An 18,974-nucleotide genomic window follows, 5' to 3' on the forward strand; every position below is an offset into this window, starting at 1 on the left:
TTTGTTGAAAATCTGTAACATCTTCAGCAAGTAACACATGCTATTCAAGTACCTGTAACTGACGAAGACACAGCTGGCACTCTGTTGACTGTTGACCTGGAAGGTCATGTGTAGATAGCACACGACCCTTCCTCATTTTATACTCTGTTCTCTCATACAAGTGCTGTGATTCTAGGGTAACTATCTATAAATACTACCAAGAAAAGACAAGTTGACTTTTAACCTCTGTCATATATCATTTTATCCATTAAAAGGACATGGCATCCTTTTGTTCCGGGTATGACACAATTTTGTGTTGTTGTTATAAGTGTGCTCTGAGGATGGTATTTCTTCTCCGTGGTCTACCAGAGTTGGATGGTAAGATATTCAACAGTTGTATCCTTTCCCTCTCTTTTCTAATAAATGATAGCAGTTATTTTCACAGCTTGGATAGAGTTTCTAACTGTAATTTTATAGTAAAATAAAAAGAATAATTTACTAAATGAAGATATTTTAATGAGTTTAATTTAAGACATCTGTCTTTCAAAGTAGCTTTTATTTAGTAGCATATCGGTTACCTTTTTGTTTGGTTGGGTATTCTGGTACTGTAAAACACAAAATTTACAAAATAGGTTCTAGGCATTAATATTAAGTGACTTGAAAATAAAGAAGTATGGAGAATCTTAAGAAATTGATACTTGTTTAAGTTTCAGGGAGGTTTGCTTATTCATTGTGACCTTTGTTGCTACTTCATTCATTCATTGAACAAGTACCTAGTGTCTGATACTCAGTAGCAGTTACTGGGATAACCATTAGACATTCAAAGATGAATAAAATATAATTTCTGCCTTCAAGAAACTGTTTCATGGATGAGAGGGAACATTAGGATAGGAAAATCCAATAGTTAGTCAAGCATTATGCTAGAGGTATACAATGGATAATGTAGGAGCACAAAAGTCTTCCTGGTGGTTAAGTAAGTGGAAACTGGACCCAGAACACCAGGGTTTGAATCCCGACTTTGCCACTGTTGGCTATGTAGCCTTAGACAAGTCACTTGACCTTTTTGTGCTTTGTTTTTTCATCTATAAAATGAGGGTAAAAATGAGTTAATATTCATAAAGCCCTTGGAACAATGCCTGGTAAGTAGCAAGTGCAGTATTGTGGTCTGTTAAATAAGATAAGTAAAACAGAACAAATGAGTAGAAATTAACCAGATGAAGGGAGCTTTGGTTGGAGTGGGAGTAGGGGAGATAGGTAAGTTTGAGCAGAGGAAACAGCATATGTAAAATTACTTGGCAAGAGTAGTCTTGGAATTGCCAAAAAAGTGGAAAGGGGGCAGCAATGAAAGAAGAAACTGGAGAGGTAAGCGTGAACTATATTGCACAGTCTTGTATAAAAGCATAGCAGTGGGCTTCCCTGGTGGCGCAGTGGTTGGGAGTCCGCCTGCAGGTGCAGGGGACACGGGTTCGTGCCCCGGCCCGGGAGGATCCCACGTGCCGCGGAGCGGCTGTGCCCGTGAGCCATGGCTGCTGGGCCTGCGCGTTCGGAGCCTGTGCTCCACAGCAGGAGAGGCCACAGCAGTGAGAGGCCCGCACACCGCAAAAAAAAAAAAAAAAAAAAGCATAGCAGTGATTCACATTTTCAAATGCATATATATATATATATATATATATATATATATATATATATGTATATATGTTTTTTTGTTTTGTTTTGTTTTGTTTTGTTTTTTTTTTTGCGGTGCGCGGGCCTCTCACTGCTGTGGCCTCTCTCATTGTGGAGTGCAGGCCCAGCGGCCATGGCTCACGGGCACAGCCGCTCCGCGGCACGTGGGATCCTCCCGGGCCGGGGCACGAACCCGTGTCCCCTGCACCTGCAGGCGGACTCCCAACCACTGCGCCACCAGGGAAGCCCCTCAAATGCATACTTTTATGATATTTACATAGAAGATAGATTGGGAAGGGAGTTAGTCCAGAGGCAGGGAGACCATCAGAGGATGTTGACATAGTTCAGATAAAAATCATTGAGACCTTAAACAAAGGGTATTGATAATGGAGACGGAGAGAAAAGGGACTGATTAGAGAACTCTTATGAAAGAGTTATCAGGATTTGGTGACTGTTCGAATGTGTGGGATAAGGGATGAAGGGAAATCAGGTGTGACTCCCAGGTCTCTGGCTTGTTTGATAGGTAATGCTGAAGTAGAGGCTATAGGAGATAGGAACAAATTAGAGTAGGGGTGGAATGGGAGGGTGAGTTTCAGTTTAGGTATATTGAGTATTTGGAGTCTGTGGGCCAGTTAGAAGAGCTGCCCCAGTAGGTCCTTGGCTGTTTAGAAGGTCTGGGGGTCAAGAAAGAGGTCTCAGCTTGGAGGAATGGATTTGGGAGTCTTCTTCAAATATGCATGTGAGTGAAAGCCATGAGAGTGGGTGAGATTACATTAAGAAGAGGAATAAAGAAAGAACTGAATAGAACTTAGGATAGATTTCAGGTGATCACTAATTTGAAGGGTGGATAGTTGCATAAAAACATGGGAAATAGACTGAAAAGTAATACCCAGAGAGGAGGATAACTGGGAGAAAGTGTTGTCATAGAAACGAAGAGAGGAGAAACTTTGCAGAGGGAAAGAGTGGTCAACCATGTCAAATCCTCCAGAGATGCTGGGTGGGATGAGGACAGAAAAGTGTCCATTGAATTTAGCAACAAAGAGGTCATTATTGATTTTGGCCAGAGAGGCTTCCAAGGGTAATAAGGAGTGGCAGCCAGATTTCAGTGGGTTGAGGAGTGAATGCGAGGAAAGGAAGTCTGATTTGTCTGTAAAGGAAAATCAAGACGTGGGGCAGCAGAAAGGGGAGAGTGCAAGGTTATAGCTGTCTGAGTCCTAAGTGGCATCTTCATTGCAAAGTGAAAAGCTATTAAAAGATAGATGCAAGTTAGGAGGATGTAATATTATTTCAGGGAGAAAATATTCAGAAAATATCCACCCCACCTCACCCCCATGAATGCAACAGCATGCAAAAATTTGTCTTCTCTTGCCAATGTGGATTGCTTCGTCTCTTTTCACTGAGAAAATGCCTTCTTTATTAATTTATCTAGACGTAGGATTCATTCATAATTAATGATAATGTGGTTTGCAAGTATTATTTGTCACAGAAATGTCCAGTGGAAATTATAATGGTTAACTGCCTTTTTTTGGCATTACTTCAATTGTAGTCATAGCTGTTAGAGAATATCATTGAAAGGAAGAATTGCGAATGTTTTCTGTTTTGTTTCTGTTTGCGGGGGTGAGGGGCTGTGTTTAAATGCTAGTGCATTCCCTCATTTGAGGAAATAACATTAACGTGAAATAAATAGGAAGCAATACTGAACCATGTTTAATAAAGCACTTAATTTTATGGTTCTGTGAGGTCAATCCTTTTGTGTGTTTGGCCATCCTTTTTCTTTTTTTTTTATGGTACGCGGGCCTCTCACTGTTGTGGCCTCTCCCGTTGTGGAGTGCAGGCTCAATGGCCATGGCTCACGGGCCCAGCCGCTCCGCAGCATGTGGGATCTTCCCGGACCGGGGCACGAACCCGTGTCCCCTGCATCAGCAGGCGGACTCTCAACCACTGCGCCACCAGGGAAGGGAAGCCCCTGGCCATACTTTTTTGAAGAAGGGGAATATTAGTAGATGGTCTGGTGATGTTGCTCCTGATCTTGAGCTGACTTGCTGGAATACCTTAAACAAGTTACTTAATTTATTTCCACCTTCCCCCTCTCCCTCTCTCCCTCACTCTCTCTCTCCCTCTCTTCCTCCCTCCCTCTCTTTCTTCATCCATGTGTAAAATAGAAACAGTAACAATAGTAATAATCTCTTTTAAAAAGTTTTTTTGGGAAAAATAGTTTTTCAAATAATTAAAAGAATGGTTGGTACCGTATTTCTGAGTCACTGTCCATTTGCTTGTTACCAGCAGACTATCACTTTATGTGGAGAGATGATTTTTTTCAAGGCACTTTTGTTTTCAAGGTTTTTCTGTTCCATATTGCTATTTGTCAGATATAAGGGATAGACAAATGTCCCTTTTATTTAATATATAATAACATATTAAGGGAGACTAATAATATATTAAGGGATAGGAGGAAGTTTAAGAATTACATTAGCTGTTGCTCTCTGCTTTATATCAGCTTAAGTTGCCCATCCCCACCACACGTCAGTCAATTTAAAATACCTGTTAGCAGGACCTTGACTGGAATTAAAAGAAAATTCACGTGATGACTTTCTCCTTGAGATGATCAACTGCAGCAGTGTTGTGAGGTTTCTTTAAAAGCTCTTTTGCAGTGTCACAGCTTCCTGGGTGCTGGCTAAGTGTAGACCTTGGGATGGGCCGATATACACAAATGGAAGGATCTAGGGAATGCTTTTATCTTCTATTGTAGCCTCAAAGAATGTTTCCTAAGACAAAAGTCCATCTTCAATAGACAGGGTTCAGAGAGACTCGTTAATTAATTCTCAGAATCTACAACAGATGATTCTTCAAAGGCTTAGAACCAGGAAAGCCATCCAACTTGAGAGCTGTTGGGTTAGAGCACGACTTAGTGATGGCATTGTTTTAATTAGGACGCAATAATCACAGAATCATGGCATGATCATGTTGGAAGGGATTGGACAGTCATCTATTCTAGCTTCCCCCCATTGCAGGAACCCCTCCTATAAACATCTTGACAGATTTGTGAGCATTTTCACTAGTAGGAAATGCACATGGTTAAACTGTTGCAGACGTGAGGAAGTGTTCCCCAGAATGAGCCCAAATATACCTCTCTGTTATAATATACACTCTGTACTGCTCTCTAGAGCCCCACCCTGTTTTCATGAGAGTCTTTTAGGCATTTGATGATAACTCTCATGGCTTTTCTATTTCTTCACACTAAGAAATTCTGTTTTGCACAAAATATATTTTTTTAACATGGTCTTCATCTTTTCTCCCTCTTCTCTACCAAATCTGTCATCCCTTTGAAAGATGTGTCTTGCACAGGGTCCAGTATAGCAGACTACTGCATCTGTGCATCTGGACCCTTTATCTACTTAGTGAAGCCTAACGAAGGAGTAGGTGAGAGTCTAGCACAGTGTCTGAAACAGTTGGTTGAACTAGAGTTACAAATTGGTTCATGATAAAGCACTTTATGAATATTGAGAATCATCTTCTTTTTCATTTGAACTGCTAGCAAGCTGAGTATTCTCTAATTTATACCTGATATTTGATTTATTGTTTTAAGATAAATAAGCTTCTTTATATTTCTACCTGCTAAATTTTATCTGAGTTTATTGGTTTCCAACTCATTTTTTGGTAAATTTATTTATTTATTAATTTATTTAATTTTTGGCTGCATTGGGTCTTTGCTGCTGCATGCGGGTTTTCTCTAGTTGCTGAGAGCAGGGACTACTCTTTGTTGCAGTGCGCAGGCTTCTCACTGCAGTGGCTTCTCTTGTTGCGGAGCACGGGCTCTAGGCGCACGGGTTTCAGTAGTTGTGGCACACTGGCCTCAGTAGTTGTGGCTCGCAGGCTCTAGAGCACAGGCCCAGTAGTTGTGGCACACGGGCTTAGTTGCTCCGCGACACATGGGATCTTCCTGGACCAGGGCTCGAACCTGTGTCCCCTGCATTGGCAGGCGGATTCTTAACCACTGCACCACCACGGAAGCCCCTCCAATTCATCTTTATGCCAATCAAAATCAATTCAAATTTTTATTCATCATCCAGATTATTAACTAACCTTCCTATTGGAAGAATAGTCCAAAATTTTGCTCTTGAAGTCTCTTTCCAAGTTGTTGATAAAATTTTTGAATAGGTTAGATCTAAACACACAATTCTGGGAGTTTCTACTAAGACAAGTTGACATCCACCAACTAACTTGGCTGGTTATTCTTGATCTTGTTCATAAGAATCTTCCTGAGGCTTAGTTAAATGCCTTCTTAAAATCAGGAGATACTCTGGCATTCTCCTAATGACAGGCCGATTGGTCTATCAAATAAGAAAAAAAAAGAGCATATAAGATGAGTTTGGCATACTTTCATTTATTAATAGCTATAGTTTGGGGTGCCCTTTGGCTATAGTGTTACCTAATATACCTTTTAAAAGAATCTGAACATAGACTATGTACATTTCCATTCTCCTGACACCTCCCCTGTTCTTTGGGATGTCTCAAAGTTCCTAATATTGATTCTGCACATTCACCCTCAAATTGTTTCAATACCCTGGGATGTAATTGGTCTCAGATTGTAAACTTGAATTCATTTGAAGTGGCTTCATGCTGTTTTCTTACTATCTTACATCTTAGATGGGGCTTTGAGTCCTTCTTTTTGATTCTTATTCTACCCTTCTCAGAGAGAAAATTAAATCAGAGCAAAAAAAAAGGAATTGATAAGTACTGCCTTCTTCCTGTCTCCCTTTACTATTACATTGCACACCCTGGACACTGGTTCTGTAACATTCTTGTTTATCTTCTTGTTCCAAACAACCTTTTGTAATCTTTGTCATCTTTTTCTTTCTTCTTGCAACTTCAGCATTCTGGAATTTAACCTTTCTGACACCATGTTTTATAGGTTCCCACCAACTTTCCAGCATAAGTCTGGCAAGATGAAGCTCCCCATCACTGCTACATCTAAAAAAATGTCAACTTCATATTTAGATTTAGAAATAGATCATCTTACTTCTCCATCTGACTGGTAATTTATAGTATATATACTCTCATAAGACTATCATTACTGTTTTCCTTTCTTACTGTTTTCTCTCTTCTTTCCTATTTGTATTAGATTGTTATATAGATGAATATGGTTTGTTTTGTTTGGTTTGGTTGTTTTTTTTTTTTTCGGTACGTGGGCCTCTCACTGTTGTAGCCTCTCCCGTTGCGGAGCACAGGCTCCGGATGCGCAGGCTCAGTGGCCATGGCTCACGAGCCCAGCCGCTCCACGGCATGTGGGATCTTCCCAGACCGAGGCACGAACCCATGTCCCCTGCATCGGCAGGCGGATTCTTAACCACTGCGCCACCAGGGAAGCCTGATGAATATGTTTTTAACATACAATTTAATTGTTAGTCATCTCTATGAATTGATATATAGGTATGTAAGTCAGGGTTCTCCAGAGAAACAGAACCAGTAGGAGATATATATAAGATATATATGGAGATTTATTATGAGGAATTTGCTGACATGATTATAGAGGCTTAAAAGTCCCATCATCTGCTGTCTTCAAGCTGGAGACCCAGGAAAACTGGTGATATAATTCCAGTCCAAGTCTGAAGGCCTTGAGACCCAGGGGAGCTAATGGTGTAAATCCCAGTCCAAGGGCAGGAGCAGACCATGTCAAAGCAAAGCAGGCATGCCAGAAGGAAATAAATCCTCCTTTCCTCTTCTTTTTGTTCTATTCAGGCCCTTGAGGGATTGGATGATGCCCACCCACAATGGGGAGGGCAGTCTACTTTACTGAGTCCACCCATTCAAATGCTAATCTCATCTAGAAGCACCCTCACAGACACACTGAGAAATAATGTTTAATCTGGGCATCCATGGCCCAGTCAAGTTAACACATAAAATTAATCATCACAATAAGCATTTGACTTTTTTTTTCCCTGTTGTTTTCTCCTGAGATGACCTAGTGACTTCTCCCAATATAATTCTTCTAAGTCATACCTCTAGGCCTTTTTTATTAATATTCCCTTTTTGCATCAGTCAGTTCAGCCATGTACTGCCTTCTTTTCAGGGGGCGAATTATATCCTTCATCAGGAGTTTTCCATTTGCTAGCTTAAGCTATAAGATATACAGGAAGCAATTTGCGGAGCCCAGGGCAAGTGGCAACTAAGACATTAATGACAAACCTTAAGATCTGGTCACAGATCTTAGATCTTGGGCCTCCTTAGTCACTTGTGACAGAGTAAAATAGATCTGATGCTTCTAAATGTACAGGGAAGTGGAATTATCTGGTGCAAGGCCAGGAGGATATGGATTGCTTAGGGAAAGTCTGGGAAATCACCAGACAGTGACCAAGTAGGGAAGTGAGCCCTGGACAGGGCTGGAGAATGTAAGTAGGAGAAAAAACTAAGCCTCCATTTAGGGTAGTGATGGTAGTGATGGTGGTCATGATGAAGTAGCAGTGGTGGTGGAGTTGCTTTTACAGGTAATGAGCTTGAACAGAATGGAAATACAAGATCAAGTTGGTAGGAGGTTTATTGGAATATTCTCCCGAGGGCTTTGTAACTTGCCACATAGCTGCTGACTTTGAGTCAATATTCCTCTGATGTGTTGAGCTAGTGAGAGGGGCTAACAGCTCCCCATTTCACCCTGATCCAGAGCAGTTTCACAGTAAACTAGTTCTGCTTTTCTCTGTTTATCTTCCTTTCTCTTCTAATCCATTTGCTTCATGGTACAATTATAATTATTATTACAACAATAGCACAGTTATTAGCAACAATAATAACTAATATATACTTTACGAGCTTTCATTTACATGCTAAATACAAGTATTAACTCATTTAATCCTCACAATAGCCCTGTGAGATAGGCATTATTATTTCCATTTCACAGATGAGGAAAATGAGGCTTAGAGAGGTTGGGAAACTTACCCAAGGTCACACAGCTAGAAACCAGGATTCACATCTGTCTCCAAAGCCATGCTCTTAAAATATGAAATTCCCACCTGCCTAGCCTGCTTAAGAGGACCTGCATCCATCAGTACTGGTGGTGTTGGTGTTGGTGGTGGGATATGAATAAAAATAATAACAAAGTGCATTTCACAATGTACAAAAAATTTTTTTTAATCTAACAGACATTATACCATTTGATCTAAACAACAATCCTGTGCTGTAACTATTATTATTCCTATTTTACAAAGAGAAAAATAAGGCTGAGATTAAATTAAACCTCACAAAAGTTTGCCTTTACTGAACTTAAAAAAATTTTTTTTATTATTATAAAAATAATCCTATAACCCTGCTACTTAGAGGTATCTACTCTTTACTCTTTGAGATATATTTTCCACAAGTATGTATGAAAATTAATATATTTTTAAAAAAGGATTATACTACAAGTACTGTTTTATAATCTAACTTTTTTAAACTTCAAGATATACTATAGCCATTTTGATGTTATTAAATATTCTTCTACAATATTATTTTAATAGTTGTATTGTTTTTCATTTTGTGACTATTACCTTTGTGTTCCTGATACTGTCTCACAGGGAAAACATAGTGAAGATAATTATTTAAAGGGAGAGTATAGAATCAATAGTTGTACATTATTAATACAGTTGATGTTCAAAGCACATTAGTTGATTAAACTTTCTTCGGAGTGTAAAGGCCTACATTCCAAGTATTTATCAAGCTGATAAATATTGTACTTTAACTTTTTGCTGGGCCTTGTGGTATTATTACCTCTATGCAAGTATCCACCATTAGCTATAAGTGAATCTTGTGTGTTGTCCTGATTTTTTTCTACTAGGTTGTAGATTCTCATCTTTGTATCTCTTGCATTTCCTAGCATAGTTCTTGTCAAGAGGTCCCTTCCAAATCGTTTAAATTTAATTTACATTCACTTCATATATGGCAGAGATGGCTTAATGGCAATGCCTTCAAACATTTTTTAATCCATAAATTGGATCTGAAAAAGAAGTAAAAATTAAGAAAAATAAGTGTGAATAGTCAGGCAAATGTGGTATCTTAGAAAGAACGCTGGATTGGAGCACGAAGATGTAGCTGTAAAACTTTGTCACTACCTTGCTGAGAGAACTTGAGAAAGTCACTTGACTTCTCTGGGTCCCTATCTTCCCTTCTTGAAAATGAAACTATTACATGAGATGATTGTTTCCAGAACTGATATGTGAGGGTTGTATAATTTAATATTGCCTGAATTTATACTTTACAAAAAAAAAAAAAAAAAAAAAAAAACCTCAGGAACAGATTCTAAAGCAGTTCTGAAGTTTGTGCATAGGAGTCACCTGGGGAGCTTAAAGGCAAACAAACAAACAAAAAACCTGATGCCTAGATCTCACCCCAGAGAATCTAATTTAAGTGAGATGGAATATGGCTTGGGTTTGGAATTTTTAAAAAACTCTCCAGGTAATACTATGTTCAGCCAAAACTACTGTTTTAAAAGATCTCCCCACTGTCTTGTTAACAAGTGATCAAGTCCTAGTCATGCCACAAGTGTTACTATTTTGACCCTAAAAATAAACAGGAAGGCTGAATTTTCAAACGGTGATAATGCTGTTTCCGCTCTTTTCACAAAGAGGTAGTTTGCCCTACAATATTGTGTTGTCATACCACAACATGTGTTTGTGTGTGAGTGCATGAGTAGGTATATATAGCCCATAAATCTGTTGGGTAAATTAGATGGGACTAAAAAGGATTTGAAGATTACAAATTATCTCTACCGGCTGTTGAATATTTCGTGTCAATTAAACATTTGCAAAAACCAAGTATAGTATTATGATCCACTTGTAACCATTACGAGACTGGCACATCTCCATACAGCAATAGCCATTGCTGAGGCTACTGTACTACTCTGGCATGAATCATAATAAATTAAGGTCCCCCTGGCCATAACGAACAGTAGTATAATTTTGTAGTTATTCTCCTAGCATGATGAGGCAGCCAGGCAAATTGAGTTTCTAGATAAATTTTGACATATGGGTCTTATTCCTCAAGAAAAAGAGCCTTGTTGCTCTGGCTTTGTTCCAGAATTCTGCAGAAATCCACATTGTAGCTTATTGTTGCATTACAAAAAGGTACTACAAGTTTTGGGGGTTTTTTTTAATGAAAAAGAACAAATTGCTAAGTTCAATTAGTCCTTTGGGGCAGAATTTGGAATTTCTTTTCAATCTGTCTGCTGGATCCTATGTGAGCTATTGTTTGACTCACACAGGGGCAGTCCTAAAGGGCTATGAACCACAAGGCCACTGTAGGGGCTTCTAGTTGATGGTGGAAGGATCAGGCAACCTCTTCCCCACAACAGTGAAATATGTTAACACGATTTTTTTAAAAATCAGCCATAGGAAAGGAGCTAAGAAGTTGTGGCAGAATCAACACAGATCTAGACCTTTCAACTGGCAATCTTAGAACTCCACTTGACATTGATGAGTAGATGCAGTTTGAGGAGTTGTGTAAGAATTATCAGGTAAGGATGCTTTGAATTAAAAAAAAATTAAGGCAAACAGAAAGCATGCATGTTAAAACATCTCAGCTGACCCTGCCTTCTATGCTTAAAACAAGGATTAATGTAAATGTATATTTAAGAGTTGAGCCCTGAGCTGTAAATATTCCTCAGGGAGACAAGATTCTAGGGTTAAACACCTAGTGGTGGCAGAAGCAGAATTGGAGTGTCATTGCATAGCCACAGTCAGAAGCTTGAGGGAGAAGGACAGCTACCATGGGAACCAGTATTCCAGAAGTAAATTCCACTAATGAGAGTTACCAGTTGACCAGCAGATTCCTCTGTAGGTTTGTAAAGAGTGTCAAGTCTATGGTTCTCAGTAAGGAATTATTGGGATGATTTAATAGAGGAACAGAAATTTTCCTGCAGCTCTTTTAATAGTACTGGCTCAGCCTTTGGGTTGTTCAAAGAACTCTAAGACTGTCCTAACTAACATTAATTCAGCCCTTTTGTCAGGCTTATGTGACACATGCAATGCAACCATCAGTCAGTGGCATATTAAAATGCTCTCCACAGGACCACAGAGCTGTGGGTGACCTCTGCGTGGACATGATGTTTGCCGAGCAGGAATACTCATATTTCTGCCCTAAGCACTGCACAGAGCAACAGCTATCAAGCGTGATGGAAAAATTATGTTCATTCAGCAGAGTGTCCCTTCTCTCTCTTGTAAATCCTTTCTCATGAAGTCAGAGAAAGGATACAACACACACATGCACAGTTTTGAGTAACATTGTCTAGGCGAGTGCACTGATGGAAGTGGGGTCCCTTTTGGAGGAAGCTCAATTTAGGGCTCAGCTTGTTTTCTGGAAGGAAAGGATTGCTGTTAGTCAGAGACAGATATGGGAGGGATGAGAAGTGGAAGAAGATAAAAGGAGAGGCTTTCCTGGGTTGGGTTTCTTCTGCAGTTAGGCCTGTTGCCTTGGCACAGCCCGGCTAGCCAAGCCAGGCATTAACTGTTTTTTCACCAGCACAGCCATAGAAGCGGGCTTCAAAGTTGATGCTCACTGTTCTCTCCTTGGATCTAGAACTGTTCATTCAGCAGATGTTTATTGAGTGCTTACTTAGCCCTGGGGAAACTGGTGAATGAGGCAAAATACCATTCCTGCCCTCATGTAATAGTTTACAAGCAAGCCCTGGAAAGGTTGTTTACTTGCAACTGTGATAAAAGTTGCTGTTAGAATTTACAATAAGGAGAGCCGACTTTGCTAGGGTGGGGCTGGGGTGACTAAGGAATGCGTTCCTGGGGAAGTGACAGTTAAGCATAAACCTAAAGGATGCACTGGCAAAAGAGTGGGGCAAAGTGTTCTAGACAGCTGTCAGAGCACTTGCAAAGTCCCTGAGATAGCAAGGAGCTTTGTACTGAAGGAACTAAAAGTCTAAAAAGGCCAGTTTGGCTGGAGCAGGTAAGCAAAACAGGAGAGGAAAGAGAAAGAGCCAGACTTTGCAGAGCCTTATGGGCCATGGCAGGGGTTTTGCCCTTTATCCTAAAAGCAATGGGAAGGCATTGAAGGTGCAAAGCTGGGGGAATGACATGCACAGCCTGGTACTTTTAAAGAACCGTCTGGTTACAGAATGCATAAAGAACCAGGGCTGAAATGGGGTGTGGATTCTGAGAGTCCCGGGGGGAGGCTACTGCTGAGGCCCAGATAAGAGAACTGCAACAAGGGAGACAATGGTGGAAGAGATAGAAGGGAGAGGAGTGGAAGCATTCACGATATATTTATAAGGTGGAATGGTCAAGTCTTGGCTTAAAAGCAGTGATGATGGTTGAAATGCCAATCTTTAGGACAGTCTCAGAATTTCATTTGGCCATCTTACCTCAGTTTTTAGATTGTTTACATTAATTCTAGACAGAGCCTTAAACTATGTATGTGTTCTGAGAGACTCTCATGAATAAAAATCACACTCTCCTGTGATTTTTATTCATAGAACAGTTGTACCCAGAGACAACTCAATAGGAAAACTATTAATAATTGGTGATAATATCATCTCACTGCTTCAAAATAAATGTTTTTCATTTTCAAAAGTTCTAAGTTCAGTTACCTGCAATATTTCTGCTTACATGGTAAAAGTGTATAAATCAAGATGCAAATATCATAGGCTTCTTACAGCTTATTATAGGAATGATGATTTTCTTGGAGTATTTCACTAAACTTGCATATGTAATCCAATGGAATATATTCATTTCAAATGATTCTGAGTCACTTTGATTTTTTTCCTACTTTAAAGATGAGTTTTGTTTAATAACTTTACATTCCCAATCTATATACTATTACTATTATTACTGTCCCTCAGTAGTTCTGTAAAATCCCTTCCAGCTCTGAAATTCCATAATTTTCCTGCCTCTCTTCTTATCTCTCATCCCATCTCTTCTCTCAGTTTTAAACCTCTCTCTTTGTGGAGGTAGTGGCTGGCACGATCGATGTGGGTTAGAATATTCAAGGAGTGTAGTTACCAAGAGAAGCTTGAGCCCCGGTCATTGCCAATCCTCTTTCCTCAATTTCCTCTGTGCGTTAGCTTCAAGTGCAGTCATTACTCATTTAGTCCTCAAATAAAATGCTTTTTGTTGCAGTGACAATTTTCCCCTGGTATAAGGCAAAATGGCATATCAGTTTGATAATGTGAATTTTATAGCAATTGGCAGATCTTATTTGTATGGTGAGTTTTTATAGTTATTGGTTACCTTTTTTTTTTAAGTTGCCATTTGGATCAAGGAGGATTTTATTTCTTAACTAGGATTATTCCTTTATCTGATATTAATTTAGGAGTGGTTTTTACCCTCTAAATACAAAATTCATAGAGATGCTACATAGTTAATTTTTTCCTTTTTAACTAGATTATCCCCATATCAGGTATTTCATAAAGCCAGGATAAATGTAGTTAAGAGAAAATGCCCATCTTATGAGTAATATTTCCCCCAAATACAGTGAGGCCCACTTAAAGGAATACCTGAAATAAAAATAATCCTAACGATAGATCTAATGCATTCTGTCTCAGACCCACTGAGTTCCTTTAAACCTTATTCAATAAATGCCTGATTAATAAATAATCTTGTTAAACGAATAAAACCCCAGTGTGCCAAATGGAGACATACAAAGCAATCATGATCAGACTTGTTATGGGAGAATGATAGATGAATAAATCTACTGTGCAATTAATTTATAACTGAACTATGATGAAATCCCAGTGGCAACGCTAAATCTGTGAGAGGAATAGATTTATCATCTTCTTTCAAACAATTGCATTCCAGGAATTTAACAAAATACTGTTATCTGAGTCTCCCCATAACAGAGATATCTGTTCATTTACATGGGGGAAGGCAGTGCCTTCTGTGCAGTCAGAGCTAAATAACTGTTTATTGTTATTGATACTAACCACAACGGGAGCAGTCTACGATGGAAACTACTAATGCCAATGGCTGTTCTTATCTGCTCCTGTGTTTTCAGACTTGATCAAAGTTGCCTAATTTTTAGATAGTTTGGTGTAAATAATTCTGCTTTTTAAAAGATTAAAAGCAAACCAACAAAAACAGGCCACAGGCTATTTTGAAAACAATCTGTACTACTGTATAATGTGATTCCACTTAGCTTATGAATACATGAATTTGGGGACCATGTTTTAAGAAGATCAACAGAGATTGGTAGGATATCAGAGTGTTACATATTTTAACTTCAAAAGACAGCCTACCGTATTTTAGTCCTATTGTACTTTTAGATAGGCACTTATTGATACAAAAAATAAAAGATAAAAAATGTTTTGAGCTAAAGGTTAGATAATCTGAAGTTCATGACTGCTTAGATTCAGAGCATGGTGGCAAGGTTAAAAGAGATTTTAGGATCAAAAAACAAAACCACGTTTAATGCAATCTTTCTTTTGTTTTGGGGGAACTAGAGCAGATATTTTAAATCCGGTCCTTTTTACCAATGTAATGGAATTTGAGATAACATTTGAATAAAAAGGTAGATTTGTATAGGACATAAAAGATATAGACTTTAACTAGAGCTTTATTTTTGTTTGTATTAGATAGAAAAATAAAGAATTTGTAGTGGTGAGGTAAAAGAGGAGAGAGTTCCTTAAAACTTGAAGGAAGGACGAAATTGTCCCATTAGGATAATATTTGAGGTCACGTTTTATTAGTATATTAACATGCATTCAATTAAACACACACAGACTTAGGTTTATGCAAATGAAACTTAAACATTATTCTAGTTTAAATCTAGTCAGCTCTTTTCACAGTTAGTAGCTATGCATCATTTTTTTAAATTAATATAATATTTATATGTAGCAGTCCTGTGTATTCTCTTGTTTCTATAGCAAGTAACTACTTTATAATTCCATTTATTTACACAATTATTCATAATCAACGTTATACATATAGCATTGTTCTAAGGCATTCTTTGATATAATCTTGGGTATGAATAAACAAAAAGAAATAGAAGTTATAGGTCTTGCAGAACTTATATTGAGATGACATTAATGTATGAAATAAATCACTAGAACATTGTGTTTGACATGTCACTCATTTATGAACTATCTTCATGAATTATTGACAAATACTCTGCTACTTAAAAATATTTTTTATTGTGATAAAATATACATAACATAAAATTTACCATTTTAACCAATTTTAAGTGTATAATTCAGTTCATTAAGTACATTCACATTGCTGTGCAACCATCACCACTACTCATCCTCAGAAATTTTTCATCTTCCCAAACTGAAACTCCATATCCATTAAACAATAAATCCCCATTCCCCCTTCCCTTCAGTCCTTGGCAACAACTATTCTTTTTGTCTCTATGAATTTGACTACTCTACGTACCTCATATAAGTGGAGTCATACAATATTTGCCCTTTGTAACTGACTTATTTCACTTAGCGTAATGTCTTCAAGGTTCATCCATGTTGTAATATGTGTCAGAATTTCATTCCCATTTAATGCTGAAAATCCTAACTCACTACTAAAATAGAACATCAGTATCATTTCCTATAAATAGAAAATTTTCATAAAATAACATTACAATATTAAAATTAAAAATGCTCATCTATCTTGCCTACCACTAATGGTATATATTCCACTTTGGAAACACTGCCATAGAAGGAGCTAAGACCTGTGGAGGACACAAAAATAAATAAGACCCAGTCTAGGCCTTCAATGAGCCTTAAGCCTAATAGATGAGTTAGGTATGTGTAAGGCATTATTTTTGTCATTGTGCTCATAAGATGAACAAAACTGCTATAGGAATTCAGAGGTAAAGATTATTTTCTGGCTTAGGGGTAATAGGGTGGGGAGTTAAGGTAAGATTTCATAGGGAAGGTACATTTGCGATAAACCTTAAAGGGCCAGAAAGGTTTTGACATGCGTAGATGAAGGGAAAATGAGCAAAGGTGAAGCATTTGGAAAGTAAAAGCAATGTTTACCAAATGGCCAGCCTAATTCATCATGACTTATATGAGGGAATCATGGGAAATAAGTCATGGAGAGTCATGGAAGCCCATGCCAAGCTTGCTGTATATGCTTCATATCTTTTCCTTCAGCTATCTTATCTTTTAGTGTTCTTTATGCAATCCCCCTTTAAGGCTTCTGGGTTTTGTGTCTTGTTTAGGAAGGCTGTCTCCATCATAATATTATAAAAATATTCTCTTAAATTTTCTTTAGTACTTCTATAAGTTTTTTAAACATTTGGCTCTGTGATTCTATCTGGAATTTAGTTTTACATATGATATGAGGTAAGATTCCAAATGTGTTTTTTCCATATGGTCTTCTGTTTGTTCAAACAAAACATATTAAATAGTTAATCTTTTCTTCACTATTTTGAGATAGAGTCGTTATCATACACTATATCTGTATATGTAAGTGTGTCTATTTCTGGATGCTATGTTCTGTTTCACTGATTTGACTGTTTCTGCTTTAATTACTATATGTTTATGGTTATGTTTTTATTTTTTTAATTAATTTATTAATTTACTTATTTTTGGCTGCGTTGGGTCTTCATTGCTGCACACCGGCTTTCTTTAGTTAAGGCGAGCAGGGGCTACTCTTCGTTGTGGTACTCAGGCTTCTCATTGCGGTGGTTCTCTTGTTGCAGAGCATGAGCTCTAGGTGCGCAGGCTTCAGTAGTTGTGGCACATGGGATTAGTTGCTCCACAGCATGCGGGGTCTTCCTGGCGCAGGGCTTGAACCCATGTCCCCTGCATTGGCAGGCGGATTCTTAACCACTTCACCACCAGGGAAGCCCTATAGTTATGTTTTGATTTCTGATCAGGCAAATCCCTCCCTCATTATTCTTTTTTTTTATAAAGTATTTTTATTTATTTATTTTATTTTGTTTGTGCTGGATCTTAGTTGCAGCACGTGAGCTCCTTAGTTGCAGCTTGCCGGCTCCCCTAGCTGCAGCATACACGTTGGATCTAGCTCCCTGACCAGGGATTGAACTGGGCCTCCTGCATTGGGAGCATGGAGTGTTAACCAGTGCGCCACAGGGAAGTCCCCCTCGTTATTCTTCTATTTAAAATTTTCTTGACTTTTCTTATTTATTCTCCCAGGTGAACATTTGAATCTGTTTATTGAATAAAAAATACAAATTATATATTAAAATGTGCTTTAGGATTTGTTTTAATCCTGTATGGTAAAACATGCAAATACAGAAATGATTGTCCTGAAGGAAGCAGCTTATACTCATGGATCTCTAGAAACAGGAGGCAGGGCCACATGGGAAAGCACCAGGGTCAGAAAGAAGGCAGAAGAGGAGAGGGGAGGGCATGGCCCAGAGCCTTTATTGGAGTTTTCATGGAAAGGAATGGGTGGGGCAGGGTAGATATGTCGACTAGCTTAGTATTGGATAGTTTGAATAATTTTGGTAGGCTCTGGGCTATGGGGGTGGTCCCTGGTTTTCCAGTACCTGGCCCTGGGGTGACTTATAGCAGGGAGAATATTGATTTGATGTGTGAGAATTTGATAAAAGGGTTGGTTGCAGGTGTGATTTCTGGATTGATTAGTTTGTATATCAAAGGCACTCTTGCAAGGGGAGTTGTTTGCTTTCTCTAAGAATTAGCTAGCCCTGGGAAGGACAGTCTCTCCAGGATCAAGGCCCCAAATGCCAGTGCAGCAAGAATGCCCCCAAAATGTATATATATTGTCCATACAAATTTTGATTTTGATTGCAGCTGCATTAACTTATAGAGTAATTTGATAATGAAATGACATCATTACAATATTGAATGCTTCCATCTAGGAACACGGCATGTCTCTCCATTTATTTAAGTGTTCTTTTATGTTTTCAGTAGCATTACATATTTTTCTTCACATAAATCTTGCCCATTTTTGTTAGATTTATTTTATAAATATCTTTATAATTTTTGTTGCTATTCTTTTTTGCCTGTCTTCACATAGCATGAAACCCTTATAGGATCTTATTTCAGTAATCAATCATTCATTTAATTTCCCAGCAAATATTTTTTGATGACTTATAAACTATGGGTCAGACTCTAAGGTACCCACTAGGCATCCCCCTTCTTGGAGACCTAATATCCAGATCTGGGAGATCTGAGCATACCTGTGGAGATGCTGAACATAGGGCACAGACGGTGGAGTAGGTCTCAGAGAAGATGAGAATGGATGAAATAAAAAATAACAGAAGAAGGAGGTGGCAGAACCAAAAGAAGACCCAGGGAATCTGAAGTAAAGAAGATGAAAGTTATGGGATGTAGTACTCAGTGGCCTCAATATATTTCAGTGATTTGGGAGGCAGTCGCCTGCTGAAAATGAAGAGTCGGGCAAGTTTGAATGGTGAAAGATAGTTATTGTGAGAAAAAT

General features: G+C 38.5%; 1 protein-coding gene across 1 annotated transcript in view; it reads left to right on the forward strand.

Annotated features, from left to right (window-relative positions):
• CAMKMT (calmodulin-lysine N-methyltransferase) overlaps positions 1-18,974 on the forward strand; it is a 389,154-nt gene that overhangs the window by 203,820 nt on the left and 166,360 nt on the right. The window lies entirely within an intron of this gene.

This window comes from Mesoplodon densirostris, chromosome 14 (genome assembly GCF_025265405.1).
Source record: "Mesoplodon densirostris isolate mMesDen1 chromosome 14, mMesDen1 primary haplotype, whole genome shotgun sequence".
Classification (NCBI taxonomy): Eukaryota; Metazoa; Chordata; class Mammalia; order Artiodactyla; family Ziphiidae; genus Mesoplodon; species Mesoplodon densirostris.